This window comes from Octopus sinensis, linkage group LG6 (genome assembly GCF_006345805.1).
Source record: "Octopus sinensis linkage group LG6, ASM634580v1, whole genome shotgun sequence".
NCBI lineage: Eukaryota > Metazoa > Mollusca > Cephalopoda > Octopoda > Octopodidae > Octopus > Octopus sinensis.
In genome coordinates, this window is record NC_043002.1 from 72,381,467 (window position 1) to 72,398,966 (window position 17,500).

The following is a 17,500-nucleotide window of genomic DNA, read 5'->3' on the forward strand; positions in this document are numbered from 1 at the left end:
GTCCCTCCAGGTTGAGTTGCAACTTCGCATTGAAAGGTCGCACAGAGGTATTAAGGACACGTCATAAGAATTTCGCAGGAAAGAATAACAAGACGGATTCTTCGAGCTGAGTCAACCAACAAGAGACCAAGAACGAGATGGTTGCATAATACTCATAGGTTCGATTGATTTTGCTCGGAGAATTCAGCCGGAAAATCTAATGATAGTTCCTTCTGTTATGACACTTTGAAGGGGGGGGGCGCCTGAAGACTATACACTATACACTAATATTCTTTAGGATGGTGCCCCAGTATGGCCACAGTCTAATGACTGAAACAAGTAAAACATAAAAGATAAATATATATTTGATAATATATATATATTTGATAATATATATATATATATATATATATATATATGGAGAGTTTACGAAGAAAACAAAAGACGAAGACGGGTGGTGTACAAAACAAACAGATGTATTAGTATAACGCTCAGGAATAGAAAAAGTCTTTTACGTTTCGAGTCTACGCTCTTCTACAGAAAGGGACACAGAAAAAACAAGGAGAGAAACAAGGAGAGAAAAAAGGAGAGAGAAATGGAGAGAGAAAAAAGGATAGAAAAATATATATATATACATACATATAGTTAGAACACATGTTTGTGTGCCAGTATTCCATAGTTTGACCAAATTTAACTATCACCATTTTGTTTTCTCTTTTAGCATAGCATATTCAAGGATTCTTTATACTACATAGTCATCCATTTGTAAGATAGTGTAAAATGTGAAGCAATTCAGTTACTTATTTTAGCAGGTTGACTGATTTTATAGAGGCTCTTTCATTGGCAGATTTGTAATTTTTACTTATAACTAATCAGACAGCTAACATAGATTCATATCTAATTAAAAGCTTTGCTGGTGTTAAATTTCTAGGATTAGTGGGGGTGGGGGATTAGATGAATAGATGGAAGAATGGTACACACAGCATACAAAATATAGTAATGTCCCAAGAGGAAAGCCGTCACTTAGGGCCCGTCAAAGAAACCATAGATCCAGGATTATCCTGATGACTAAGAGTAACTGTCTTCATCAGAGCTCTGGATTACAAGTGTATGCTGAAGGTAAGTTCATTAATTCGAACCGTACTGGACACTTTCACCCACCTTTCGACAAATATATTCGGAGCAGCACCTCCCACTTTACCCATAACTCCCTCTCCAAGTGGAACTCGGAAAAAAAATGATGAGTGCTTGACCGAAAGGGAAAGGCCTTGACTTCAGACCTTTTAATTCTGTTCACCTCACAATCTTCTTCGCCATAGCTATCAGACAGAAGAAAACCGCTTGATAAGTGTGATCTTCACGATGGATATAGCCTATAGTGAGATACGTTCTACATGTGACAACTGTTGTTTAAATTAACACCATTAATTAAAAATACTTGATCACTAAAAGAGCATACATCTGGAAAAGTTCTAAGTAGCGACACTTCCGTATCGGCAGAGTTTAATTCTAACTGGTAGTGACACCCTGTAACATCTCTAGACAGGGATTTTTCTAAGTTAACCATAGACGCTGAACCGAAATTCTTCCCAAGCTGGTTCTCATCGAGCTCCAAAGTTTCTTTAAGAATGTCACCAATCTTTCCTGTCACTAGTCCTCAAATCAAGTTCCACCGGTTGCATTACCCAAATGGTAGAGGACCGTGAGTTCCGAAAAATATTTACTTTACATATATATAGGCATGTAAACTTAAGCGCGCGAGCGCGTACACACACACACATGTAGTCGAGATCAACCAAAGTCGAAGCACAAGCAGACTGTCATTTTTTGTATGATAAACACACTGACAGACAGACACACACACATACACAATTCCATAATATACAATACATTATATTCATATACATACGCATACATATATATGTGTGTGTGTGTGTGGTGTGTGTGTGTGTGTGAGGAGTAAAGAATAGCTCACTTTCCCCTTTCTTCCTAGATGTACAGATGTGTGTGCCTATGTATGCATAAGTATGTATTTAGATAGTTAGTTAGACAGACAGACAGACAGACAGACAGACAGATAGATAGATAGATAGATAGATAGATAGATAGATAGATAGATAGATAGATAGATAGATAGATAGATAGATAGATAGATAGATAGATAGATAATGCATTTATGTTTTGCTATGTATGTAAGGACCCACTACTGTTTGCCAAGGACAGAATATTTTTAAACTTTTCCATCAAGGATCTTCCAATTCTCTCAAAACAGCACAAACAAGAAGCTAATCCCAGTGAGAATATTCAAAATTCTACTTCGTTAAATTCGCCATTCCCTAAAGCTCAGCTGTTTCATTCTGGTGACTGCTTTGAAGATAAAAACATTTGCGGCATTTCCTTGGCATTACTCCTAAGGAAGTCGTTATAACAGATCAGCCACTCCTGGTCTGAAGACCCCTCATCAAATGTAGCTGGGTTTTTTTTTTATAAACTCCAGCATATACAGTAAATTTATCAGATTGTTTTTGTTAGTTTTTGTTTTATTGTATTTTATTTCTCTGTCAGTCTGAATACCGTTGAGAAGCCAACGGTGTGAAAACTTGGACAAAAGCCAATATATGACTCAATGATATTCACGATTAAAATCTTAAAATCTTACATCTTATTCAATAAGTTTGTTAATGTAAATCCTCCTTTCTATTTATTTTGCAGATATATGCGTTTGTGTCAAGTCGTTGGAGAATGTCCAGTCGGTTAAGGGCTTTCTTTACTGTTTTTTTTTCTGCAGTTATTTCAACAGATATTTCTCAGAAACGCTTTTGATTCCTTGATGACGAATACTTTCGTTTGGCTTATTAAGAATTAAGGGGTAGAAGAAATAAAAAAAGAAATGTGCACTGTGTACTCATAGTTGCACTGTACATACATACATACATACATACATACACACAAATATAAACATACTAATATGTACACGCATACATACACACACATATATATACATACATACGCTATATACACATACATACATATATATATATATATATATTATATATATATATATATATATATATATACGCATATATACATACATACACACACATATATATATGTATGTATGTATAGACGCATACACAGAGATACACACATACGCACGCACAGGGTGTATGTAAGTAATATTTAACTTATTTTATTTAATAATTTATCACTCTCTCTTTCTCCTACTCTGTGTACGTACATATATACATGCATGCATAAACACACACACACACACACACACACACACACACACACACACACACACACACACACACACACACACACACACACACACACACACAGATATATTTGTATTTGTGTCTACCTGTCTTCGTACTTTAAATTCCTGATTCAGAATGCGGTCTACCGTTCATAACAGATTAGTTCACCGTTTTTGTTTTTTTTTAATTTCTTTTCGGTGTAAAAATAATAGCGTTTGATATTAATCATAATGTGAACGTTCGGATCCAGTTAAAGTTCAGATTTCTGTATCATATCAACGAAATGGACTTTTTTTCCTTGTCTTCGATCACTTGCAATATTTTTTAAAAATAAAAACAGAATGAACAATCGAGACTAAGTCAACGCTAAGAACTCTGTTGTTATTGTTGTTGTTGCTTTTAATTTCTTCTTTCACCTTCAGACAGACATTTCAATATCTTTATAAATCGATACAGCTCATGGACTATTAGTGAATTTGATACAAAGGCAAAATTTTCGAAGCTGCTTGTAATCATATATATGTCTACCTATCCGTCAGTCAAAATGAATGTCGAGCTTTCTTTTAGCTAATCTATCTGTCTGTCTCCATCCATCTCCTCGCACACACACACACAAAGGTGCGCGCGCGCCGGCGCTGGTGTCACGTAAAAAAAGCATCCAGTCCACACTGTGTAATGGTCGGCATTTGGAAGGGCATCCAGCCGTAAAAACCATGCCAAAACAGACACAGCAGCCTGGTACAGTCTTCTACCTGGCCAGCTCTTGTCAAAACGTCCAACCCATGCCAATATGGAAGATGGACGTTAAATGATGATGAGGAGGATTCAGGAGTGGCTGTGTGTAAGTAGATTGCTTACCAACCACATGGTTCGGGGTTCAGTCCCACTGCGTGGCACCTTGGGCAAGTGTCTTCTACTATAGCCTCGGGCCGACCAAAGCCTTGTGAGTGGATTTGGTAGACGGAAACTGAAAGAAGCCCGTCGTATATATATATATATATATGTGTGTGTGTGTGTGTGTGTGTGTGTGTGTGTGTGTGTGTGTGTGTGTATGTATGTATGTATGTATGTATGTAAGTATGTATGTATGTGTGTGTGTATATGTTTGTGAGTCAGTGTTTGTCTCCCCACCCCAACATCACTTGACAACGGATGCTGGTGTGTTTACGTCCCCGTAAACTAGCGGTTCGGCAAAAGAGACTGGTAGAATAAGTACTAGGCTTGCAAAGAATAAGTCCTGGGGTCGATTCGCTTGACAAAAGGCGGTGCTCCAGCATGTCCGCAGTCAAATGACTGAAACAAGTAATAGAATAAATGGAAAAGAATACACACGTACGTACACACACAACGCACACACACACACACACACACACACACACACACACACACACACACACACACACACAGGGTGTTCAAAAAGTCTCTCCGCAGTGAATTTTTTCATCCTGATTCTCCAAGATATATTTCAAAGCATGTGTAGAAGAGGCAACTTATTTAATGAAAATAAAGGACAACACTTCCAACACCTCGTATAATGTTTTTTTTTTTTTTTTTAAAGTCTTGTAAAGTCTAATATATTCTTTTGTACCATGTTATAAATATTTATTTTGCAATAAAATACTAACTGCGGAGAGACTTTTTGAACACCCTATATAAATATATGTGTGTGTGTGTATATTTATATATGTATGTATGTGTATATTTGTGTGTGTGATTATCATCAACCTCTGGAAATTGCTTTCTCGAGTTCCAGGATTCATATGGCATGTTACCTGAAACCACATTTGTGCCCTGAAGGAGATGCCAGTCCGTCAGAGAGTTGCTCATTTACAACTGAATGATCTGTAGCAACGTGGAATGAAATGTTTTTTTTGCTCAAGAACGCAACGCACCACCTGGTCCGGGAATTGAAACCACCATCTTGCGAGCAACATCCTAGCCACTTGGCCGCACACCTTCACTTATATGTGTGGTGTGTGTGTGTGTGTGTGTGTGTGTGTGTGTGTGCGTGTGTGTGTGTGTGAACAGACATACACCCATACCACACATACGCGCGCACACACACATTTCTATCTTCTCACGCACACACGTGCTCAATGCATATGTCTGTCTATCTAATTAAATATCTACATCTAATCTATATCTCTATGTTTGGCAGCTTATCTCTATATCTTAGTAGTTCTGAGCGTTTAAGCATTAAAAGAAGGATTTAATTTTAATGATAATTCTAACGTTATAATTAGCATTGAAAATAAGAGCTAATAATTAAATAATTATGAATTTAAGAATGGGAAAATTATGACATTTTTAAAATGAAGATATAGTAAATAATCTTATTAATAGTTATCGCCAAGCTAAACTGGCAGTTCGGGAAAATAGGACGAATGCTGCTGTTGATTAGCTCTAAGAGGCCATCGCCTCTAGCTAGCTATGTGACACACGAACCTGTGTCCATTGTAACAGGTTCGTGTGTCACATAGCTAGCTAGAGGTGATGGCCTCTTGGAGCTAATCAACGGCAGCATTCGTTCTATTTTCCTGGACTGCCATGTTAGCTTGGCAATAACTATTAATATCCAGTACCGCTATCGTAGTCTCCCTTATAGGGACTTAGAAATATTAATATTTCTATCAATAATTGTTATTGCTATCATAATTTCGAAAAGCAGCGAACTGGCAGAATCGTTAACACGTTGGGCAAAATGTTTACCGGCATTTCGTTCGTCTATACGTTGTGAGTTCAAATCTGGAAAGACGAAAGGCTGTCAAGCTGTGTTCAAATTGCACCCAGCTTGACAGCCTTTCGTCTTTCCGGATTTGTTGAAATAAGTAACACACGGGTCGATGTAATCGGTTATCGTCACAAAAACACGCACACACACACACACAGATTTTTAGGTGTGTGGTTTAGAGGTTACGCTTAGGGGTATTGCATTCACGATTCTATACATATATATATATATATATATACACTGAAAAGTGCAAATTAATCTTTATTAGATAGCACGAAATCTTAAAATATAGGATTATCCAAAATTTTTCAATCTTGCTCATTCCACCTTGGGTTATAGAACACATTTAGAGTAGATTGTAGGTATTTGACATCTACTTCTAGCGTATAGGTTCTACATTCCAGCGCCCTTAATTATAATTATATTTTTATAATTGTATACTTAAAAATTAATTTTTACCGATATAGTCGGTTTTTTTTTATATGTTAGCCACTGATATAAACATTTTAATGATTATATCTTCAATTTATAAGTGTATATATATACTGGGTGCGGTGAATATATTGTCGCCTAAATTACACAGAAATGAAAATAACACTGACATCTCATTACCAAACAATGATTACCAAAATTACATTAAAATAACTTGAAATACTGAGCAGTAAATTTATTCTGTAAAATCGCCATTGGCTTCAACTACGGCCTCCAGACGACTCCGAAATCTCTTGCAACTCTTCTGGACGGTCTCCTTGTTTAAGTAGGTGATTGCTACCATAATCCTTGCCTTCAGTTTATCTTTGGTGTTAAAAAGAAGTTTTCTTGGTCTGTCGCTCGACTGCGCCCCACACATAATAATCAAGGGGGTTGCAGTCTGGGGAGTTAGGTGGCTAGATGTTAGGCGGGATGTGGTCTCAGAAATTGTCTGACAGCCATGACTGGGTTCTCCTGCTTGTGTGGCATGTTGCAGAGTCCTGTTGCCAGACATAAGGTCTTCCATCAGCTATCCTCTTTACCCAGGGCAGCACTACCTCCTCTAGGCACTTGATGTAAGCCTCCGTGTTCAGTGTAAGGCCGTATGGGAAGACGAATGGAGGCATAACTTCGCCATCACTAGTGATCACTCCAAACACGATGATGTTGATAGGATGTTTGGATTTTATCACTCTCGGTACATGTTTTGGGGACTCAGATTGACACGCAACACTGAAATATTCGTACTGGAGCTTCCGGCGCGAATGCCAAACAGTACAGCATGTCATTTCCTAATTTCTGGCAGAAAAATATAAAACGACGACAATTTACCCAAGGCACCCTGTGTATATGTATGTGCGTGTGTGTGTGTGTGTGTGTGTGTGTGTATAAAAGATAGATAGATAGATAGATACCCTTTTACATGTTTCAGTCATTTGACTGTGACCATGCTGCAGCACCGCCTTTAGTCGAGCAAATAGACCCCAGGACTTATTCTTTGTAAGCATAGTACTTATTCTATCGGTCTCTTTTGACGAACCACTAAGTTACGCGAACGTAAACACACCAACATCGGTTGTCAAGCGATGTTGGGGGGACAAACACAGACACACAAACATATATATATATATATATATATATATATATATATACGACGGGCTTCTTTCAGTTTCCGTCTACCAAATCCACTCACAAGGCTTTGGTCGGCCCGAGGCTATAGTAGAAGACACTTGCCCAAGGTGCCATGCAATAGGACTGAACCCGGAACCATGTGGTTCGTAAGCAAGCTTCTTACCACACAGCCACTCCTACGCCTAGATAGATAGATAGATAGATAGATAGATAGATAGATAGATAGATAGATAGATAGATAGATAGATAGATAGATAGATAGATAGACATGCGTCAAACTGAAACTCTGAATAGCGATGAAATGAATAGTTAGCTACAAATGAATATATTCAGTTATGGTTTATTTAATTACCCATTTGTAACACGTGAAAGTGGTTCAATAAGGTTATTTTTCATTTTGAAAATCACATGATTATTTGAACCAATTAAATATACTTCCATCATATCAGCTCAAATGGACTTTCAACCTTTCTGTATACCACATGACTCTGTTCTGAAGCTATTTTCAGTCCATCATGATTGGACACCGATAGGGCGTTCTTACTTTCAAGCTGTTTAAAAGCGACGACGCAGCGGAATGGTTAAGCACGCTGGGTAAAGTGCAAAGTGGTATTCCTTCCCGTTCTTTATATTCCGAGTTCAAATCCCGCCTTCACCTTTCATGCTTTCAGGGTCGATAAAAGGAATACTAGCCAAGTACTAAAGTCGATTTAAAGTCAAAATTGCTGGCTTTGTGCCAAAATTACAAATGAATTTTAAGCCGTTTTGAAATAAAAACGCAATGTCTGTTTTGAGCAATATTTTTTCCACCGTTACATAAGCATTACCATTTCTCGTTTTTGTCAGCGTTTGTCGCAGTGCTTGCTGGCAGCACGCCGAACTGCAAAACTGTACCGTCTCTCTGTCTCTCTGTCTCTCTCTCTCTCTCTCTCTCTCTCTCTCTCTCTCTCTTCTCTCTCTCTGTCTCTCTCTCTCTCTCTCTCACACACACACACACACACGCGCGCGCGCGCGCGCACACATACACTATCTCTTGTAATTGAATCAATTACAAGAGATATACAAGAGTATAATCAAAGGAATATTTTTCTCGTATTTTTCTTTGTCAGTAACAGTTATACTTCAAAATAACATTGAATTAGGCAAAACTCGTCGTACATTTATTTTCATATAAATTTTACCTGAAAAACAAATATTGTTCCACAAATACCCTCTGCCATCAACAAACAGGTTTCTATCTTGTGAACATTTAGTCATTTTGTTTCATACGAAATATTTTCAATTTTTCGCAAATTAATTTTCTGTTTTTATGTGACCAATGCAAATATTAATGAAAAAAAAAAGGCATGGGATGGGGGCGATACATACCCTACTCACAGATAAATTTGTTCGCAAATTATAGTTTGGCTTACAATGCGTTACTTACCTGTGCTTATTAACTGAACTGAATTAAGTTTTGTAAGTGTTTGGCTAAACTTGCTTATCAGGAAATTTGTAAGTTCGATTAAAAAATTTTTTTTTCTATTTTTAATTATCACCATTATAGGTATTTATACTCCGATAAAATTAAGAAATCAACTCGAAAATAAAGGTAACCCTCGAATCCATCTCTGTACACACACACACACACATACACACACAGACACACACACACACGCACACACACACACACCACATACACGCACGGTAGCATATCTATGTATGTATTTATGTATGTTTGAAGATAATCAAACTAAGTTTTCATCCTTTCGAGCCACCCACCCAATGAGTATTTCTGCCAAATTTGGTGAAAATGCAGTCTGACATTTTCCAGTAATTTTGCAAACAAACTAAGACGATACCATGCTTTCATTTACGCGCGCAGGGTAACATTAATAACAATAATGATGATGATGATGATGATGATAATAATACTTTCTACTATAGGCACAAGGCCTGAAATTATGGTGAAAGGGATCTAGTCTAAAATAGGTGCTCAACTTGCAAAATAAGGTATGTATGTATGTATGTATGTATGTATGTATGTATGTATGTATGTATGTATACTTGTGTTTATTTGATAGATAGATAGATAGATAGATAGATAGATAGATAGATAGATAGATAGATGAAGATATGAATTTCGAATAGTCACATATCTGTCTATCACACATATTGTGAAGGTAATGAACAAAAGCTAAGACATTTAAGACATATATATGTGTGTGTGTGTGTATTTTATTTGATATATATTATATATATATATATATATATATATATATTATATATATATATAATAGTGTACATGTTGAAGGCAGTTTTCTCTTGTGTTTAAATGCACACTATTTTATATTGAGAATATGTTGCCTATTGCCTTTTTATACATGCTAGGCCACTGGTGGTGAAATTTCTAAAAACATTCCCTACCCTATATTTTACACACACACACACACACATTCATATAGTTATAGCTTTGTGTGAGTGTGTGTATTATGTGTATTGTTGGGTAAGAATGTAAATAGGTTCATTATCGAACACTTCAGTCTTGAAATACTTTCGTGATTGAATATATTCGTTCTATCTTAGAAATGCTACGATACACCAGTAACTATAGTGATGCACGCCATTTTCTCCAAAACGGTTAAGTTTTATGTTTGTGTGGCTTCAGTTGTTTTGTCGATCTGCCGGTGGTTATATATTCGAAAATCAATATTCTAACGAATATTAGTAGAAGATATCCAACTCCATAGTTTTTCAATTATATTATCCATATTGAATATTTATCAATTTAATGTTTTCATTAAATTATGAAAATATTTAAGGAACGGAAGTGTTCGATAATGTTCGACATTGTTTATTGTGTCTGATCACAATAGTTAGGAGGGGGCCTGTGTCTGCCGGTGAAGCCGAATGGTTTAATGCTAGTTATAAAACTTTAATTAAATTAATTTCAAATGATACTTTACAAAAATAATATAGTTTTAGTTTCAAAAACTGAAAAAATTGCATATTATTTTCATTATATCAGAAGTTCTTTCATCACAGTATTTATTGTAAAACTGTGAGCCCTGCTTAAAACAACATTAAACTAATCTCTTGTACCTCAACCTATTCTCATTTTCCTTCTCCCACTCAATCAGTCTTTTCGTGTTTTCCAATGAGTGAAATATGATAAACATCTCATCCTTCCACTCACTTTCATTTTACGTCTTTATTATTCATTCATTCTCTATTTGCTGTTTGATTGCACCTTACTTCCATTCTGGCTCCTTAGTGTAATAATTCAACCGATGTCTGTCTGCCTAATTTCGCTCAGAAGGCTTTGGTTAACTCGGCAAAACTTGCTTTAGATGCGACACAGTGGGATCGAGTCCGGACTTTGTATTGCGAAGTAAACTGCTTAATCATTTGGTCATGCGGTGTCCACACACATACATAATGCACACGCGTGCACACATGTATATACATAGTTATATGCATATACTTCGCTTTTTCTTTATTAGTATACTTTCTTGAAGGAGAGAGCTGATTTCTAACAAAAGCTTCATTATCGGAATTTGAGTAAAAATAATAACTGTTACATATCGAACTTTAAAGGCGTACATATATTTTTACTGTTCCACGCGCAGATTGAATTTGTAAAGTGCATGTTACTCGGTCTCTTTCTGTGCTTGAAGATTCTAAAATTTCCAGATTGTCCACATAGACAATTAGTAACATAGCCAAATGCACCAATGATTAATGGTATAAATGTAAATTTATAATCCAAGTAGAGGACCTAAGGTTTCGAAGCGGTCGCCCATAGATATTCTCTTCGCAAATTTTGGAAGACATATTCAATTTGCAGGTCACCTAGCCTCTATGATTCTATACGAGGGAATGCTGAAAAGTGTATGACATTGAGTAAAAAAATACAGGAGGATCAGTAAATTATGATTTTATTCAATATATTTCCCTCTCAGATTGACACACTTATTGCAGAGGTCCTCTAAGCCTTGTAAAAGAACTCAGGAGATTGGGCCTCCAACCAAGCCTTTCGTGATGCCCTTAAAGCCAGCAACTATTCAGCACTCCCTCGTATGACTTTTTTTTTTCTGTCCCAAATAACTGAATTGGGTCTGTTATGCTTGCACTTGGCAGAAGCTTTTGATGGGATGCATAAGTATGTGTTCTTCTCTTTCGTTTTTTTTTTAAATTTAGTGTAAATCTTGACGGTCTCCGGCTTGGTAGCGAGATTGCGAAAGGAAAGCATCTTTTTTTGTTCATCATCCTTTAAATCTTAAGGGGGTCTTGCAGATTTTTGTAGTCTCAAATATCGTAATCATTTGTAGTGTATGGATTAAAGATACGCGTTCATTCTCCAAGAAGACAAGTTCAGCCATACTTTGCTCCAGCTGGGTTGGTATGTCTTCTGTTGGTATGAAGATGAAAGTGTATGTATGTATATGTATGTGTGTATGTATGTATGTATGTATGTATGTATGTATGTATGTATGTATGTATGGGTGCCTGTGGGTGTATGTATGTGTGTGTGTATGTATGTACGAATGTACGTATGTATGTTCGCATGTATGCATGAATGGATGAATTGATGGATGGATGGTTGGTAGGATGGTTGGATCGATAAGGATACGTGTACTTTCTCTCTGACTTCCATCAAACGTTACGAGTGTCAAGAGCATTAGTACTAACATAGTCATAATATATAAATGAATTTATTCTTCTATAATTTTTTTAAACAACAAAAAAAAAGATAGCTTCTTCTTTAGCGCATGCGTACTCTCTCCATCCTGCTTCTTAAAACCTCGCCCAAAGAACTCTGTTCTCTTGGGACATCATAAATTATTCTCCTCAGTACAATGTTTGTTTTAATAGTTAAAACATCGCTTGAACATCCAATATCGTTTTACCGTTGCTTGCTGAATTTGTGCATCTGTCGACGTTAGAGCTTCTGCGTTGTTGCTACACCTGCTAGACATAGCAGTAATCTCACCCTTTAAAAAGATACATAGGTTTATGTAGTCTGAGGGACACTATGACAGCAATTAAGCAAGATATTTACGTATGGAATGCTTTTATTATAAGTCTGTTGATCGGAACAGACTCGAGAAGCTAGACAGCGACAACATCAGTACTGTCAACAAGAGTAACGGCAACAACAATAACAATAAAAATTACCAACAAAACATTTAGTAACTAAAGTACCAACAGCGTGCGTTATACATACGTATATATATATTTCTTTACTACCCACAAGGGGCTAAACACAGAGGGGACAAACAAGGACAGACAAACGGATTAAGTCGATTACATCGACTCCAGTGCGTAACTGGTACTTAATTTATCGACTCCGAAAGGATGAAAGGCAAAGTCGACCTCTGCGGAATTTGAACTCAGAATGTAGCGGCAGACAAAATACAGGTACGCATTTCGCCCGGCGTGCTAACGTTTCTGCCAGCTCGCCGCCTTTTATATATTATGCATATACACACACTCACACACACATACATACATACATATACATACATACATACATACATACATACATACATGCATACATACATACATACATACTACATACATACATACATACATACATACACACGCACACACACATATATATATACGCACATGTATACAGGCGTTGGACAAAATAATGGAAACATCTAGCACCATAGCATCATAATTCTGAAATATCTATAAAACCATCAAAAGCTTGTTTATTTTTATGTTTTTGATTTATTATTAGTGTTGTTTAATATGTTTTGCTAAAATTGTTGTTTCTTTTAAGATATCATCAGAAAAAGGTAATTAAAATTCATTAAAATGACAGATCTATCGGACTTTCAAAGAGGTCAAATTGTTGGTTCTCGTATGGCAGGCGCTAGCGTAACAAAAACAGCTGAAATGTTTGGTGTATCAAGAAGTACTGTCTCGAAAGTAATGACAGCCTTTGAGAAAGAGGGAAAAAGCTCCGTGTTGAAACAAACTCCGAAAGAAAACCAAAACCTTCAGATAGGGACCGTCGGACTCTTACGTGAATTGTTAAAAAGGATCATAAAAGAACATCTCCAAAAATTACTGAAGAGCTTAATGACCACGTCGAGAACCCACTTTCCACAAAAACTGTTCCTCGGGAGCTGCACAAAGCCGGAATTCACGGGAGGGCTGCAATCAAAAAAACCACTACTTTCAAAAACAAACGTTGCAAAGCGTTTCGAGTGGAGTAAAAACCTACAGAATTGGTCCCTAGAGCAGTGGAAGAATGTTATTTTCTCGGACGAGTCATCTTTTACCATATTTCCGTCCACCGTCCAAGTATAGGTGTGGAGATAGCCAAAAGAATCATTTGACCTAGGTTGCTTTCTTCCAACTGTTAAACATGGAGGAGAATCTGTGATGATCTGTGTGTGAGTGTGTGGGGAGGCTATATCTTGGAAATCCGCCGGCCCATTGGTTTCCCTTCATGGCAGAATTAATAGTCAAGACTATGTATCTTATTTGATCAAATTCATCCTATGGTTGCGGAACTGATTCCGGAAGGAAACACAATCTTTCAGGATGATAATGCACCAATTCACACAGCTAAAGTTATTACTGAATGGCACGAGGAACAGTCTAGTGAAGTTGAACATCTTATCTGGCCACCACAGTCCCCAGATCTTAATATTATCGAACTTTTATGGTGCATTTTAGAAAAACAAGTAAGGAGACGATATCCTTCACCATTGGGGATAGTCCAATATATGCAAATTTAAAAAGTGGGGGTGAAAAAAAAGAAAACAACAAAGTTTTGGGACAATCCAATGCATGCAAATATAAAAGATGTGTGGGGGAATCGAACGAATTTTAGAGTCAGTCCAAAATATGCAAATAAAGGCATATACCCATATTATGTATCCCTGTAAAAATAGGTTGAACCACGGTGTTTTCAGAGCTTCAAATGAGGATTGAATCATTCAGTGGTACATTTCATTCTTTTGTTTTCTACTCTAGGCACAAGGCCCAAAATTTTGGGGGAGAGGACCAGTCGATTAGATCGACCCCAGTACGCAACTGGTACTCAATTTATCGACCCCCGAAAGGATGAATGGCAATGTCGACCTCGACGGAATTTGAACTCAGAACATGAGGGCAGACGAAATGCCGCTAAACATTTCGCCCGGCGTGCTAACGTTTCTGCTAGCTCGCCGCCTTAGTGGCACATTTCATTCTGCGAGTTCAATGTCACAGATTTTGTTTTTTGTCTTTCTTTGATTTTTATGTTTTTCCTCTGAAAACTAGATTGCATTTACCAATCATCCGAATAATATAAAATTTAATTTAATCTGAGCTGATGTAAATATGAAAATCACAGCAAATTGTGAACTTATAATTTTCAGATCAATCTAGAGAGTTAATTTATAGCTGGCAATGTTTGGCTCAACCAGTTTATGCTTAAGTGCAAACCCCGCCGGATCGTCTGTTAAAATCTATTGGATCAATAACATATGGAGTTTAATAAAATCGTCAGTGCTTTTTCACTAAAATTTGAGACTATATTAGAAATTATAGATTTCTATAAGTCAAGGCTCCAAGTCAAGGCGTATGGCTTAGTGGTTAGAGTGTTGGCTTAATAATTATAAGATTGTCGTTTCGATTGCTGGACTGGTTGATGCGTTGTATTCTGGAGCAAAACACTTCATTTCAAGTTGGTCCAGTTCACTTAGCTGGTAAAAATGAATATTCCAGCAATGGACAGGTGTCCCATCCAAGTGGGAAATATATACGCCAGAGAAACCAGGGGACCGGCCCTACTCTCCCTGCGGATTAATGTAGACTAACCATCATTGGCGTGGGACCAATAAATTTCGGAGAAGAGTACAAACGGTTGCTTCTCAATCCTGGTAGGCGGCGAGCTGGCAGAAACGTTAGCGCGCCGGGCGAAATGCTTAGCGGTATTTCGTCTGCCGCTACTTTCTGAGTTCAAATTCCGCCGAGGTCAACTTTGTCTTTCATCCTTTCGGGGTCGATTAAATAAGTAACAGTTACGCACTGGGGTCGATATAATCGACTTAATCCGTTTGTCTGTCCTTGTTTGTCCTCTCTGTGTTTAGCCCCTTGTGGGCAGTAAAGAAATAGGTATTTCACTGATAACTTATTTTATTAGATAAAAAGCAAAAATCAACTGAGGAGGGATTTGAACACGGGTTGTAAATGGATGCAATTAAATACAAATTCTCATGGCAATTTCTCTAACACTATCAAATCTGCCAACCCACGCTCGAGACTGGCATCATTTCATATAATTATAATTTAAGCATTAGAGATAATTATTATTAAAAAAAAAGTGTTATTACAAATGAGTTCTTGTTTACTTCTAGGTCGTCCCTGATTAAGTTCACTTATAACCAGATTTTTTCAACCATGACACGGTCACATCTTTCCTTTTTTTTTAGATTTGTTTATCTAAGGCAACATTGTCGTTTTTTTTTTTCTTTTTGTAAGATGTTAGACTGTTTTGCTTTTTTTTTTTTTTTTTGTAAGATGAAGACTTGTTATGCTATTTTTAGCAAGCTGAACGAGCGTGTAGACTCTTGATTAAATGCTTGCGGAAACGTTAGAAACAGTGGAATGTCTTCAGTTTCATCTCTCCACTAAATCAAACCGGAGAGAGATTTTTATCCGTTATCTCTTTGCAAATATTAATACATTCATGTCAGTTCAGTCGACTATACTCCTTGGTAAATTTTGATTCGTGCCTGACCAAAAGAAATCATTATTAATCCCAAGATAAGAGCTGTGGATTGGTGCTGGATAAGGGCAGTTTCGCAAGCAAACAAAATGCTTTGTCATATTTAGCGACACCACTTTACTATCTGAGATCAAATACCAACAAAATCGACTTTGCTTGCCATTATTCTGTGGTCATATCAAATATTACTGGTCAAATATTGCGTTTGATTTAATCGATTACATTCTTCAGAGTATGTGGCTTTCAGCTTATCCAATTGATAAAGTACTGCGGAAAGCAGGATCAAGAAAAAAATTGACAAATTGCCTTAATTTCTTTCGTTATCTACCTTTATGTTCTGAACTCAAATCTCAAAGACGTCAGCTTTGCTCATTCTTTTCGGATTCATAATATAAAAGAGTATGTGACTAAGAAGTTCACCTTGCAGCCCCGGAGTTCCCAGTTTCGTTCCGTTACACGGCACCTTGTGCAAGTGTCTTTCACCATAACCTGATTGTTGACTAGTACCTGGTGAGTGGAATTTGGTGACCAGAAACTGTACGAAAGCCCTAATAACATGTGTGCGCGCGCGTATATACAGATGTATTTACACACTCACACACACACACACACACATGAAAGAGAACCGGAAAATTAGTCCTTTTCAAATGAAGTTCCTTGCAAATGAAGTTCCGAGCTTTAGATATTCCCTAATCCCTCTTCTTATAGAAAATGCAGTGCACCTTAAACTAGAGGTAGTCTGATGGAAACCGGAAACCATCAACGCTCTTGTTCTGAAATTGCGCTTTAAAATAAAAAGAATTAAATAAGTACCAAAGTAGATTATACTTCTCCCTTAAAATGCGTGGTTTATGCCGCCTTAGTTTGAAATCGTTGTTGTTTTAATCCCTTCAGTCACTTTGTCCAGTGTATTCGACAACTTTTCAGCATAAATTGCAAAAGAAATATATCAGGTTGAGTAAAAAGTAAGCAACATTTTCAAACATGAAATCCATCACAATATATTTCAACAATGCAGAAATTTTATTCATTAGAGTAAGTACCATTACAATGAGCACAATTTTCTCAACGAGCTTCAAGTTTGTTTATTCTGGTAATATAAAGACCTGGAGTTCTGGGGCTGATGAACTCTTTGAACGCACTTTTAACCTCGGTTTGATTTTTGAATTCCTTCTCTCGCAGGAAACCATCAAGGTGCTTCAAAAAGTGGTAGTC